The 12,724-nt window shown below is 42.7% G+C and overlaps 1 protein-coding gene across 1 annotated transcript in view; it reads left to right on the forward strand.

The window, feature by feature from the left end:
* Positions 1-7,972: 7,972 nt before the first annotated feature.
* LOC121299053 (zinc transporter Slc39a7-like) overlaps positions 7,973-12,724 on the forward strand; it is a 40,879-nt gene continuing 36,127 nt past the window's right edge. Inside the window, exons 1-2 of the mRNA XM_041226547.1 lie at positions 7,973-8,152; positions 8,259-8,362. The gene's annotated coding sequence lies outside the window, so the exon portion shown is untranslated. The remainder of the gene's footprint in view (positions 8,153-8,258; positions 8,363-12,724) is intronic.

Here is a 12,724-nt window from a genome sequence, read left to right on the forward strand (position 1 = left end):
TAACTGTAGTTCAGCATCACTACATTTTACTGGAACAGTTTAAGACCAATAGACTTTAAACTATAACTGCAGTTTAATATCAGTAGACTGTACTAGAATTGCATTGTAACTGCAGTTTGAGATCACTAGACTAGACTGTACTAGAATTGCATTGTAACTGCAGTTTGTGATCACTAGACTAGACTGTATTGAATTACATTGTAACTGCAGTTTGAGATCACTAGACTAGACTGTACTAGAATTGCATTGTAACTGCAGTTTGAGATCACTAGACTAGACTGTACTAGAATTGCATTGTAACTGCAGTTTGAGCTCACTACACTAGACTGTACTAGATTTACATTGTAACTGCAGTTTCAGATCACTATATGGACGAGGAGGGGGGGATTAAAATTCTGTTCCCACATTTTAAGATTCCTGCCGCTGCCCCCCCCCCCCTGCCCCTTTAAACAAGGTTCAAAGATCAAACATCAAAATACCAAAGTTCCACCTCTGTCCCAAGTCGAGTCAAGTGGAATAATTGTTTTTGTTTTGTGAAATTCCGGTATGGAGAGTGAATTCGATTTCCCAGTCTGCAGGACAGGCAGTGAAAGTTCATTTTCCCAGACCTCCCCTATAGCCAGCTCCCTCCTCCCTCTCCCCCTAAACGTTACTATCCTGCAGTAGAAAGAGCTGGCGAGTTCAGCAGTGTCTCCCCAGCAGGGAGGGTATTGATCAGCTTTGATTGATTACTGGCCCAGAGTAAACGCTCTCAATGCTGTGAGCCGGAGGTGGCAGGTGGCTCTATTCAAGGCAGTTCTGGGAATGGACAGGGGGAGAGAAGGAGAGAAGGGGTCAGTAGTTGACCAGGGCATTAATGCCCCTTCATTCTAAGAGCTCCAGATTCCATTTGGAAATGTGGGACACCTGCATACCAGTACATGTCATACAGTATATATTTTTTGTCCCTTAAAAGTTTGTATTTATCAACTGTACACTGCATTGTATTAAAACCACAGAGAGACAGACATACAGAGTCTCCCTAATGCAGTTACAAGTTAGTGTCTGTTAGTTTCAGAATGTAGTAAACTAATACAGTTGTATTAAAGCTGCAGACTGCATCCCACAGTCCTGTTCAGCACAACACTTCTATAGAATTCCTTCATGGTGTCTGTGTTAGTTTACTACATTCTGAAAAGAGTTTAGTTTCAGTAGAGCTGCAGGCAGACTGATAATCAGACTGATAGTCAGACAGACAGACTGACAGTCAAACAGACAGACAGACTGATAGACAGACAGACAGACTGATAGTCAAACAGACAGACTGATAGTCAAACAGACAGACTGATAGACAGACAGACTTAGTTAGACTGATAGTCAGACAGACAGTGCCCCACAATCCTGTTCAGTTTGACACTCCGTTATATAGTTCCTTGTAAAACTGAGTAAACTGTTGCACAGTGTAGTTATACTGCAGATCTTTCCACAAGATGGTTACAGTTATTACTAGTTATATAGCTAATGCAGTAGTCAACAGTAAATAATAAATGCATATTTTGAAATATAAGGTTGCATTAAAATACTGCTTGAACAAAATACTTCAGTATGTCTTGTGCAGTATGTAACATATAAAAGGTTCTCAAAGTGAAAGCACAGCACAGTGTAATACAGCACGGCACAGTGTAATAAAGCACAGCACAGTGTAATAAAGCAGTGTAATAAAGCACAGCGCAGTGTAATAAAGCAGTGTAATAAGGCATAGTGTAATAAAGCACAGCACAGTTAATAAAACACAGTACAGTGTAATAAACGCACAGTAAAGCATCAGCAAGAATTGGTAAAGCACATTACAAAATCAAGGCAAACCGGGATAAACTATGTAAATGTATCGTATCACAAGTGGAAAACATGGGGGGGAATGAAAAGTCACCTTCAAATCTACCGTGCTACACTTTCATAAAAGAAGTACTGCAGGTAATATACCCCCCAGTGGTCAGAGCATAGTTTGTATTCACTAAGGTGGTGTTCAAAGTGGTGCCTGTATGTTAGAGAGCTCCTCAGACTGGAGTGCTCCGGAAATGACAGCTAACCCATTCAGAATTCATGGGAAACATTATTTATACCAGTAACCAGGTGATACAGTGACAACCCAAGCAAACAAAATACCATAGCAACGTCCAAAAACACTGCAGTGTACTTGTATAAGGTTGCATTTGCCTTGACAATCCTGTTGTTGATTTCATCATCAATGTGAACAGCACGGGACAGGGTGCTGCCAAGATAGGTGAAATTGTTCACCATAGACAGCTTCTGATCCTTCACAAGGATGGTTGGTTTCACGCACGGCTTTCCAGGAGAAAGTTGGTACATAACTTCCGTCTTTTTTGTGCTGAAAGTAAAGCAGTTGTCACAGGCTGATGAGAAGTGGTCCATGCTAAGCTGCAGTCAGCATGTGAGTCAACAGCTAGTGCACAATCGTCTGCAAACAGGAAGTCATGAACAGTGACTTCGGACACTTTTGTTTTTGCTTGCAACCTTCGCAGGTTCAACAGGCCTCCGTCAAACAGGTAAATGAGGCTAATCCCAATGTTGTCATTGCAGAATGCATCATGCAGCATAGCAGAGAACATCATACTGAAGAGGGATGGTGCTAAGACACAACCCTGCTTATCTCCATTCATGACTGGGAACTGGTCGGACGACTCAAGATGGTCCTGCACACTATCCATCATGCCATCGTGGAATTGACGCACCATTGTGATGAATTTATCTGGACACCCATATTTTGCCATGGTCTTCAAGAGGCCCTCACGGCTGACCGTGTCAAAAGTCTTTGTCAGGTCAACAAAGGTCAAGTACAGGTCGAAGTTTTGTTCTTGACATTTTTCTTGGCGTTGGCGGACTGCAAACACCATGTCGGTGGTTACAGTTAAAAAGCAGAGAGATTCAGTCATACTGGCTCTCCGGCAGCAGGTCTTGGTCTAGGTGTTCTATTAGCCGATTCAGGAGAATTCTTGCAATTGACAGCAGCGAAATGCCCCTATGATTATCACATGCTTGACGATTGCCTTTCCTCTTGTAAAGGTGGATGATTGAGGCTTCCTTAAACTCCTGAGGGACAGCTTCATGTGTCCACGTTGACTGGAACAGTGAGATTATTAACCAGACTTGGCCCTCTAGCCTTGTAGAATTCTGCTGGTATGGCGTCAAGTCCCAGAGCTTTCCCAGTTGCAAGGAGACTGGTGGCTTTTTTGGTTTCTTCCTGGGAGGGTGGGTTGGCAAGAGATGTGTTAATCTCTATTTGAGGCAGCCTACTGATAGCTGAGTCGTTTATGGATGAAGGTTGATTAAGGATATCGTTGAAGTGTTCGGCCCATCTTGCAAGGATTTGGTCTTTTTGTGTGATCAGTGTAGTTCCATCCGCACTCAGAAGAGATGAAGTTCCTGAAGCTTGAGGACCATAGACTGACTTGAGTGCATTGTAGAATTTCCTTGTGTTGTTGCTGTCAGCATATGACTGAATCACCTCTCCTTTTTTACTGTAATACACTAGTGTACTATAGTCTACTGCAGTATATACTATAGTATAATACACTAGTGTACTATAGTCTACTGCAGTATATACTATAGTGTAACACTCCAGTGTTTTTGGAGTGCACCGCTCATATAAATAAACGATTATAGCAACTACTGTGCAGGTCCAGAAAGTAACAGGAAATAAAGAATCAGATTAAAAAGGAGTCACTGGAGTGAATCTCATGAAATATTGTTCTGCCATCCTAAACTGGGCATCCATTCAAACCCACGAAGGAGCTTGTGTTTCAGTAGGTTCAAAACCGGCACACCCTTCTCTCTCTCCCTCCACAGCTTGTTTGCATGTGTCTAAGTGTCCAGTGGCTCCACTATTCATGTTGAGAGTCCAGTTCTCTCGCATACTGTGCTGTGTCAGGGGGTCTGTCATACAAAGACTGCAAGAGACACTTCCCTCTCACCTTGATTAGAGGTAGCCACTGAATACTTAGAAACGTTATAAGTCACTCAATCTAAATAAACAAGAGTTTAAAAGCTAATATGAACACATTGAATCTGTTTCTGAGGATTTTGCTGTGGTTTAAACATGTAGAATTCCTTGTCAGTGACATTCTGAGTGTGAGATCCACACTCTCAGTGAAACCATCAGTCTAGTTGTTGCTAATTGGTTCAAATGGAGGATTTATAATATAATAATAAAATATCTTTGATCTTAAATCAGACGGTTTCTTGTAATGACAGCTTCAAGCCCGTCACATGCAGGGCATTATGGGCCACTCTGAAAAGGAGTATCAGTTTTACAGGGCGTTGTTATCAGTTTGGTTAAAGGCACTACAATAAATGCTAAATAAATAAAATAAATATTTCTATTACACACAGTGTGTCCAGTCTCACTGCTCTGTGCCACTGCTGTTCATGTTTCTATGGATTACTGCTTTGTAATCCTTATTCAAGGGCTAAATTAAACTGGGGAGGGAGCAAGAGGAGGGTCACAATTAGCCTTATTAGCTCCCCCTCTTCCACCCTCCCCAGTCTGTTCACATGCTTTGTCCCCAAAACTGGCCATCTGCCACCACTGACCACTGGTGTCTCCATGGTGATGACATCCGTGAGAGCCAGCGTGGGAAAGTTGCTGCGGCAGGGTTGGGAGGTCAGGGGTTGGGGGTCGCAGGCAGTCAGAAGGACGATGGGTGATAGATTACTCTGGGGTCCTGAGGGGACAGTTGTTTAAACAGGGGGCGCCTCTCTCTCACACCTCTCCCTCCCGCCCTTCACAGGACAAACATTGACGTTTAACACATTGAGTTTAAAAAGCCCCGAGGCACTGCAATGGTTGTGTCTCATACTGAGGGGTGATTCAAGCTTGCTGCACTTAGCTGCTTGTTTACCATGGGTACTGCAGTAATGCAGAGGGCTGCAACCTGTGGCTCTTCTCTTTGATGAAATATTTACAGTGCCTCTCTCTCTCTGGCGATGTTCTTTATCCCCTGACCTTCATTCCCGAGCCTGCTGAGAGAGGAGCCAGACCTCCTGCACTGTGCACACAGAGAGATGATGCCATGCACTCCTATGTGCATCCCTCTCCTCCAAAACTGCCACTAATATCTAGGAGAGCCCTGGCAGTGAGACTGAGGTTGCAGTTACGCACGTTCCCCAAGACTTCCGGTTTCCGCCCACCGTCGAGTCGACCCGTCTGTGGGGAAGTGTACTACCAACCTTACCCGGTGCCCGTTCTGATCGGGAGGGGGATTTACAGCATCGATTCTTTCTCTCTTTATCACAGGCTGGCAGACAGAATAGAGGGCTTTCTGTTCCAGATCCAAGAGGAAAAACTGCAGGTCTTTCTGGGGGACAGGAGAGAGGGAGCAGTAAGAGCTGCAGAGTGTGTAGCGCCCTGTCACAGGGTCAGAGATCATAATAGAGTAGCCAGGTTCACACATATAAGTGTCTTTTTCATGTCTGTTCTTTTGTGTTAATACACTGTATCTTTGGCAATACTTGTTGAACTTGTCATGCCAATAAAGTATCTGAAGTTGAACTTGAGTTTGAACTCCCTACACTGTACACAGGGAGAGAGAGAGAGAGAGAGAGAGAGAGAGAGAGAGAGAGAGAGAGAGAGAGAGAGAGAGAGAGAGAGAGAGAGACTGATACACACAGACACAAACACACACAGAGAAACACGCACAGGTACACACTGACATACACAGATGCACGCACTGACACACACACACACACACACACACACACACACACACACACTCACACAACACAGATACACACACAGACACAGACACATACAGAGAGAAAGACACAGAGAGACACAGGGAGAGAGACAGACCACACACACTGATACACTGGGAGACATGCACACACACATAAATAGAGACACACTGAGACACAGACACACATACACATTTACACAGAGACACACATACTTATACAATCACAGACAAAAGTTTTTGGGCAATTACAAAAACCACAAAAAAGTGATTTCTATCATTTCTAATAGTTCTCTTGAAAGAAAAGATATAAATTAAAGTAGAGATTCAGCTTTATAATAAAACAATTGTTACATAATATGCACACAATTAAAAATAACATGGAAAAACTACTTTGACAAAAATATTTGGGCAATCAACATATTTGATATGAAATCAATTCATTGCTAATTATTGACAATTATCATGATTGAAAACCAACACCTGATGATAATTGTAGAGTGAATAAATACATCTGAATACACTGCTGAAAAATACATTTGAAATTTGTGATTCAAAGAAGCAACGAAAATGGTTAAAACTAACACACACACTCTAAAACTAACTCTCTCTCTCTCTCTCTCTCTCTCCTCTCTCTCTCTCTCTCTCTCTCTCTCTCTCTCTCTCTCTCTGTCTCGCACAAACACGCACACACACACACACTGACAGTGTCCTGCAATTCTATTCAGTTTGACACTGGGCAGCTGTTAATAATACAGATAGCTCTATAAATAAACTGAACACACAGGGCCATCCAACAAGGTGCCAGAGATTCACACCTGCAAAGAGATCACTGTGCTGCACCTCTCACTGACATATAGTGAACTGACAAGCGCTTCAGCTAGTGCCTTCACAGTGTTACTGAAACTAGAAGAAACTGAGTCAAGCAGACAAGCTTTTGGGCTCTAGTGCCTTCATCGGGGTTATGTAAAGTACTTAGTAGACACTGTGATATATTGCTATAATATCAATGTATGTAAGACTGCCTCTTAGGATATAACACACTGGTGTGATTATAAAGGCAGTATTAGTCAGAGCAGCTCTGTGTGAAAGCTCTATTGGCTGGGCCAAAACATCTCCCAGCTGTCAGAAACATGAACAGCGCTGCTGCTGTGAGCTCTGTGAGCAGAGCTATTGTACTGCACAGTGAATAGAGACAGTGGGGCTCGCGCTCCGAGTACCAGCAGACTCACAGCACTTTCTTTAAAGACACACACACTGGAGAGCAGGGATTCTGGAGCTTCAAGCTGCCCTGTCCTGGACTGGCCTGGAGGGAGCCCCTTTCTCTCAGGGGGTGAGGGAGGGAGGGAGTCGAGTCACCCTTTCTCTCAGGGGGTGAAGGAGGGAGGGAGACCCTTTCTCTCAGGGGGCGAGGGAGGGGGGGAGATCACCCTTTCTCTCAGGGGTGAGGGAGGGAGCCCCCTTTCTCTCAGTAAGTGAGGGAGAGAGCCCCTTTATCTCAGGGGATGAAGGAGAGAGCCCCCTGAGAGAAAGGGGGTGAGGGAGCGAGCCTCCTTTCTCTCAGGGGGTGAAGGAGGGAGGGAGCCCCTTTCTCTCAGGGGGTGAAGGAGGGAGGGAGCCCCTTTCTCTCAGAGGGTGATGGGGGGAGGGAGCCCCTTTCTCTCAGGGGGTGAGGGAGGGAGCCCCTTTCTCTCAGGGGGTGAGGGAGGGAGCTCTTTTCTCTCAGGGGGTGAGGGAGGGAGGGAGCAGCAATGCAGTCTCCAGTCTAAAATACCTCTAACTCCTGACCCCCCAATTTCTAAACCTCCCTCATACTCTCGCCAACTCTCTCACTCCCTCTCTCTCCAACTCTCTCCCTCCCTCTTACTCTCTCCAACTCTTTCCCTCCTTCTCCCTCTCTCCAACTCTCTTTCCCTCCCTCTCACTCTCCAACTCTCTCCCTCACTCTCTCTCCTTTCATGAATCCCTCCCCCCATTTTACCTTTTCTTTATCTCTGCTCTCTCTCTAAACTTCTCCCTCCCTCTTTATTTCCCTCCTTCCCTCACTCAGTGCGCTGTTCTGGGGTTTCCAAAGAAACTCAGAGTGAAAGGAAAACATTTCTGCAGAACAATGAGCTCAGAGAGACGGGGGGAGAAAGGAGGGAAGGAGTAAGAGAGGGAGAAGGAGAGGTCAGGGGGAGAGAGAGGGAGAAAGAGGGGGAATAGGGAGAAACTCATATTAAAGAAAGACATAGAATATTATATTTCATTAGAGTAAAGATTACATGATAGGTCTGTAGTATAGGAGAGGGAGGAGAGAGGATGACAGAGGTCTGCTCTGACCTTGAGGGGGGAAATACTGCTGCCAGAGTTTTAACAAGAGCAAAGAAGAATGAACATTGCCCCTGTGTTAGCAGCCTTGTGCTGGTTTCCTGTACGCCCAGGTTAGGAGTGATTTTAAGGTTCTGCTTTTATTTTATAAAGCTTTAATTGCCTTGCTCCCCTACATCTAAAAGATTTGTTGAGCCCTGTACCCGATTGCTCTCTTAGATCACAGGAAGGCTTGCTCAGTATTCCACGGACACACAGAAGGCACAGCATTCAGCTTTAGAGCCGACAACTTGTGGAATGATCTGGCACAATTTGGAAGGGAGGTACCATCTCTGGCTGCTTTTAAATTAAGATTAAAAAAATATGTTTTATAATTTAGCAAATGTATTTTAAAGAGAAAACTTTATCAACCTGTTTTTTTTTACTACTTTTTTTTTTTATTTGATTTATGTTTATGCTATTTATTTTTTATCACTGCTTTATGAAGTGTTATTTAAATGATTTTACTGCTTTGCCAAGTGTAATCTAAGGGGTGTTTGCATTCTGTCATCTCATCTTTAACTTGGTTTGTGTGTTGTTCATTTTTGTTATTTTCTATCTGTATAGCACTTTGAGGCGATTTATTGTGAAAGGCGCTATATTAGAAATAAGGATTGATTGAAAAATCAGGTTATATCTTACACAGCGTCGTACCTATATTTGTAATCATGTATAGTTAATAAGCATAGATCATTTTGGAGTGATGCCATTTTCTATTTGAAACAACCTATTGATGAACAATTTGTAGAGGGCTGTATCTCATCAATATCAGGGTCTAGTGCTATAAATTATAAATACATTTCAGAGGGCTGTATCTCATCAATATCAGGGTTTAGTGCTATATATTATAAATACATTTCAGAGGGCTGTATCTTATCAATATCAGGGTCTAGTGCTATATATTATAAAGACATTTCAGAGGGCTGTATCTCATCAATATCAGGGTCTAGTGCTATATATTATAAAGACATTTCAGGTGGCTTTATCGCTTCATTATCAGGGTCTGCTATAGCTGTTCAGTTTAGTATAATTCAATTATCACTGCTGCAAAATGAACAAAACTGTGTGTGTGTGTAGGAGAGTGAGGGAGTGAGACTCGGGAGAGAGACAGGGGGCGAAAGAGAGTTAGAAAGAGGGGGAGAAGATGAAAGACGGGACGGGATGCCAGTTTAGAAAGAGAGAGAGAGAGCAGAAAGACGGAGGATGACAAGAGGACACGCGCTCATGATATCGGAGTCGCTAAACTGAAGACAAGGAGAAACGTGTTTTCCCTCTTACTGGCTTCAAAGAACAGTTGAAGATAGACGTAAGATTTTACAATAGAAAATCAACCGAAACATCGATGGTTATTTTTTCAAATGTATTTTGGATACTTTGTTTTTAGTTACGGAATATTAACAGAGAGAGAGAGAGAGAGAGAGAGAGAGAGAGAGAGAGAGAGAGAGAGAGAGAGAGAGAGAGAGAGAGAGAGAGAGAGAGAGAGAGAGGAAAAGAGGCGTGGTGCTCGATAATGAGAAGAGAAAAGTGATATTCAATTGCATTTTTCAAAAAAATAATCATATGGATATAACACAATAGTCGGGTCAGATAGGCTGCTACCTCCCAGAACCGCGACACAAGACTTTTTTTTAAAAGAAGTATTTACATTTTCCCCCAACGAACCATTCGCCAAATGGATAATTCCACCTGTCTGCCCTCCAACCCAACGAACTAAAGAAGGAACCGGCCGCAGAAAGTCTGCTAACTCGGGCAGAACTGGATACATTACACTCCTATAACGCGACTCAAAGAGGAAGAGACTTGATCCACCACACAGCATCGGAGGAGTTGGGTAATTGGGAGTGAAAATAATTAACAATTTACATTTCGTTTTTAATATATTTTTGTCATATTTTTGTTTTAAATGTTAATGATAAACAGTGCTAGTATACATTTGACTTTTTTTTTTTCTTCCTGGCGAGTAAAATAAATAACCCCCGTCTATTATTAAATAATTAAAGTATTTATTTTCAAGCTTTTAAAAAAAAAACAAAAAAAAAAACGAAAAATGTTTATTCTAGTCGCTATAACCTGAGACAGTGGTTCTCAACCCTGTGTCTGTTGGATTTCATTCCAACTGAGCACTCAATTACTTAACTAGACCCTTAAATGAACTTAATTTGCTTAATTAGACATTTTTTCAGCTGCAGATTTGAAGTTAGCTATAACAGTTTAATTCTGCAACTGTTTAAGAGCTGAAAACAATTAAAAAGATCTTGTTAAGCAAATGATCAGTTTAAGGGGCTATAGTAATTGAGAGCTCGGTTGTAATGAAAACCAGCAGCAGAGTGTGTTCCTAGGACCAGGGTTGAGAAGCACTGGACTATGAGATATAATGTATTTAGTTAATTATATTAATTACGGTATTTTTATACATTTAAATAATATTTAAAAAATCTGTTTTGGTTTTGCAGTGGTTCAAGTTTTAACAAAAAATGAATAATTCAATTCTAACAATTTCAAGCAATAAATCAACGACTAACATCATCATACTGCTAAGAAATAGCCCAACTTACAAAACCTTTCCGGTCTTATTGTACTGCTCCCAGCTTCCATCCACTGATATTGACACACACACTCAGCACACAGTCCTGTGATTATGATTGCAGTGTTACAGTCACTGATACTGACACACTCACTCTGCACACAGTCCTGTGATTATGATTGCAGTGTGTTACACAGTCACTGATACTGACACACTCACTCAGCACACAGTCCTGTGATTATGATTGCAGTGTGTTACACAGTCACTGATACTGACACACTCACTCAGCACACAGTCCTGTGATTATGATTGCAGTGTGTTACACAGTCACTGATACTGACACACTCACTCAGCACACAGTCCTGTGATTATGATTGCAGTGTGTTACACAGTCACTGATACTGACACACTCACTCAGCACACAGTCCTGTGATTATGATTGCAGTGTGTTACACAGTCACTGATACTGACACACTCACTCAGCACACAGTCCTGTGATTACGATTGCAGTGTGTTACACAGTCACTGATACTGACACACTCACTCAGCACACAGTCCTAATCATATAATTTTGTTGCAATAAGTACAGTGTAGTTAATGTACTATTATTAGTCCTCGGATTGGATTGTAAATCTTTTTTTTTTGGTTATCTTCTCTAATGATCATATTTTTTTTAAAATAATGCATGTTAATACATACTACATTGTAAAGACATGGTGTGTCACGACAAAGCATGATAATGCATGGTGATGCACAGCAAGGGGAGCATGACAAAGCATGATAATGCATGGTACAGCACAGAGGAGCAGAGTACTGCACAGCGGAACAGGGTACAGCATGATAAAGCATGGTAATGCATGGTATAGCACTGTGGAGCAGGGTACAGCACAGAGGAGGAGGGTACAGCACAGTGGAGCAGGGTACAGCACAGGGGTGCGGGGTACAGCATAGTAGTGTCTGGAGGACAGTGTTCAATGCTGGCAGCAGGGGTCTTCCTCAGTTTAATTGAAGCAGCCCGAGTGGAACTCTAGCTCCTGATTGTCCAAACGCAATTCTTGTGAATTTTACTAAACAAAAACCGAGAATTGTGCATGGACATCTTGAGCTGCTGTTTTCAGCGCATCGAGGACAGAGACCGACGAAACACTGCCAGACACATTGATACATCATACCAGGTGAGTGCTGAGGATTCACTATAGCGTATTAGTCTTAGGGGCAACTAGGCTAGAATTACATTGTAACTGCAGTTTAAGATCACTAGACTATACTGTACTATAATTATATGATAACTTCAGTTTAAGATTACTATACTGTAATAGAATTATATTTTAACTGCAGTTTAAGATTGTTATACTAGACTGCACTAGAATTACATTGTAACTGCAGTTTAAGAAAATAAAGCATGGTACATCACAGGGAGCATGGTTAAGTATAGGTGCATGGGAAGCCTGGTAATGCATGTTGATGCACAGTAAAGCACAGGGGAGCAGGGCAGATATGATATAGCACAAAGGATTGCATGAAAAGCAAATAATGATAATGCATGTAACACATGGTACAGCACTGGCAAGCAGGGTACAGCACAGGGTAGCAAGGTACAGCATGATAAAGCATGGAATGCACGGTACAGCACAGATGAGCAGGGCAATGCTTGGTACAGAACTGGCAAGCGGGATACAACACAGGGGAGCAGGGTACAGTATGATAAAGCATGGAATGCACGGTAAAGCACAGGGGAGCAGGGTACAGCACGGGAGCAGCGTACAGCATGATAAAGCATGGAATGCACGGTACAGCACAGAGGTACAAGGCAATGCTTGATACAGCCCCAGTGGAGCATGGGATGTTAGAGTGTGTGTGTGTTCCATTGACTTATAGAAAGGGAGATGAGAGAGAAGGAGAGAGGGAGGAGGAAAAGTCCCTCCATTGAAATGGTAATGTTAAAACTCCTCAATGCCAGAGTCAGTGACCAGATGCAATGCTGCCTTTCTGCAGCAGAGCTAATCACCAGCAAGCCCACTCCACACTGCTGCTCTTGGGAGGTATACCGGCTCTGACTGCACCCCTTCAGTGGGAGTTACACAGAGACACAGCAACACAGAAACAGACACACAGCAACACA

This window comes from Polyodon spathula, chromosome 24 (genome assembly GCF_017654505.1).
Source record: "Polyodon spathula isolate WHYD16114869_AA chromosome 24, ASM1765450v1, whole genome shotgun sequence".
Classification (NCBI taxonomy): domain Eukaryota; kingdom Metazoa; phylum Chordata; class Actinopteri; order Acipenseriformes; family Polyodontidae; genus Polyodon; species Polyodon spathula.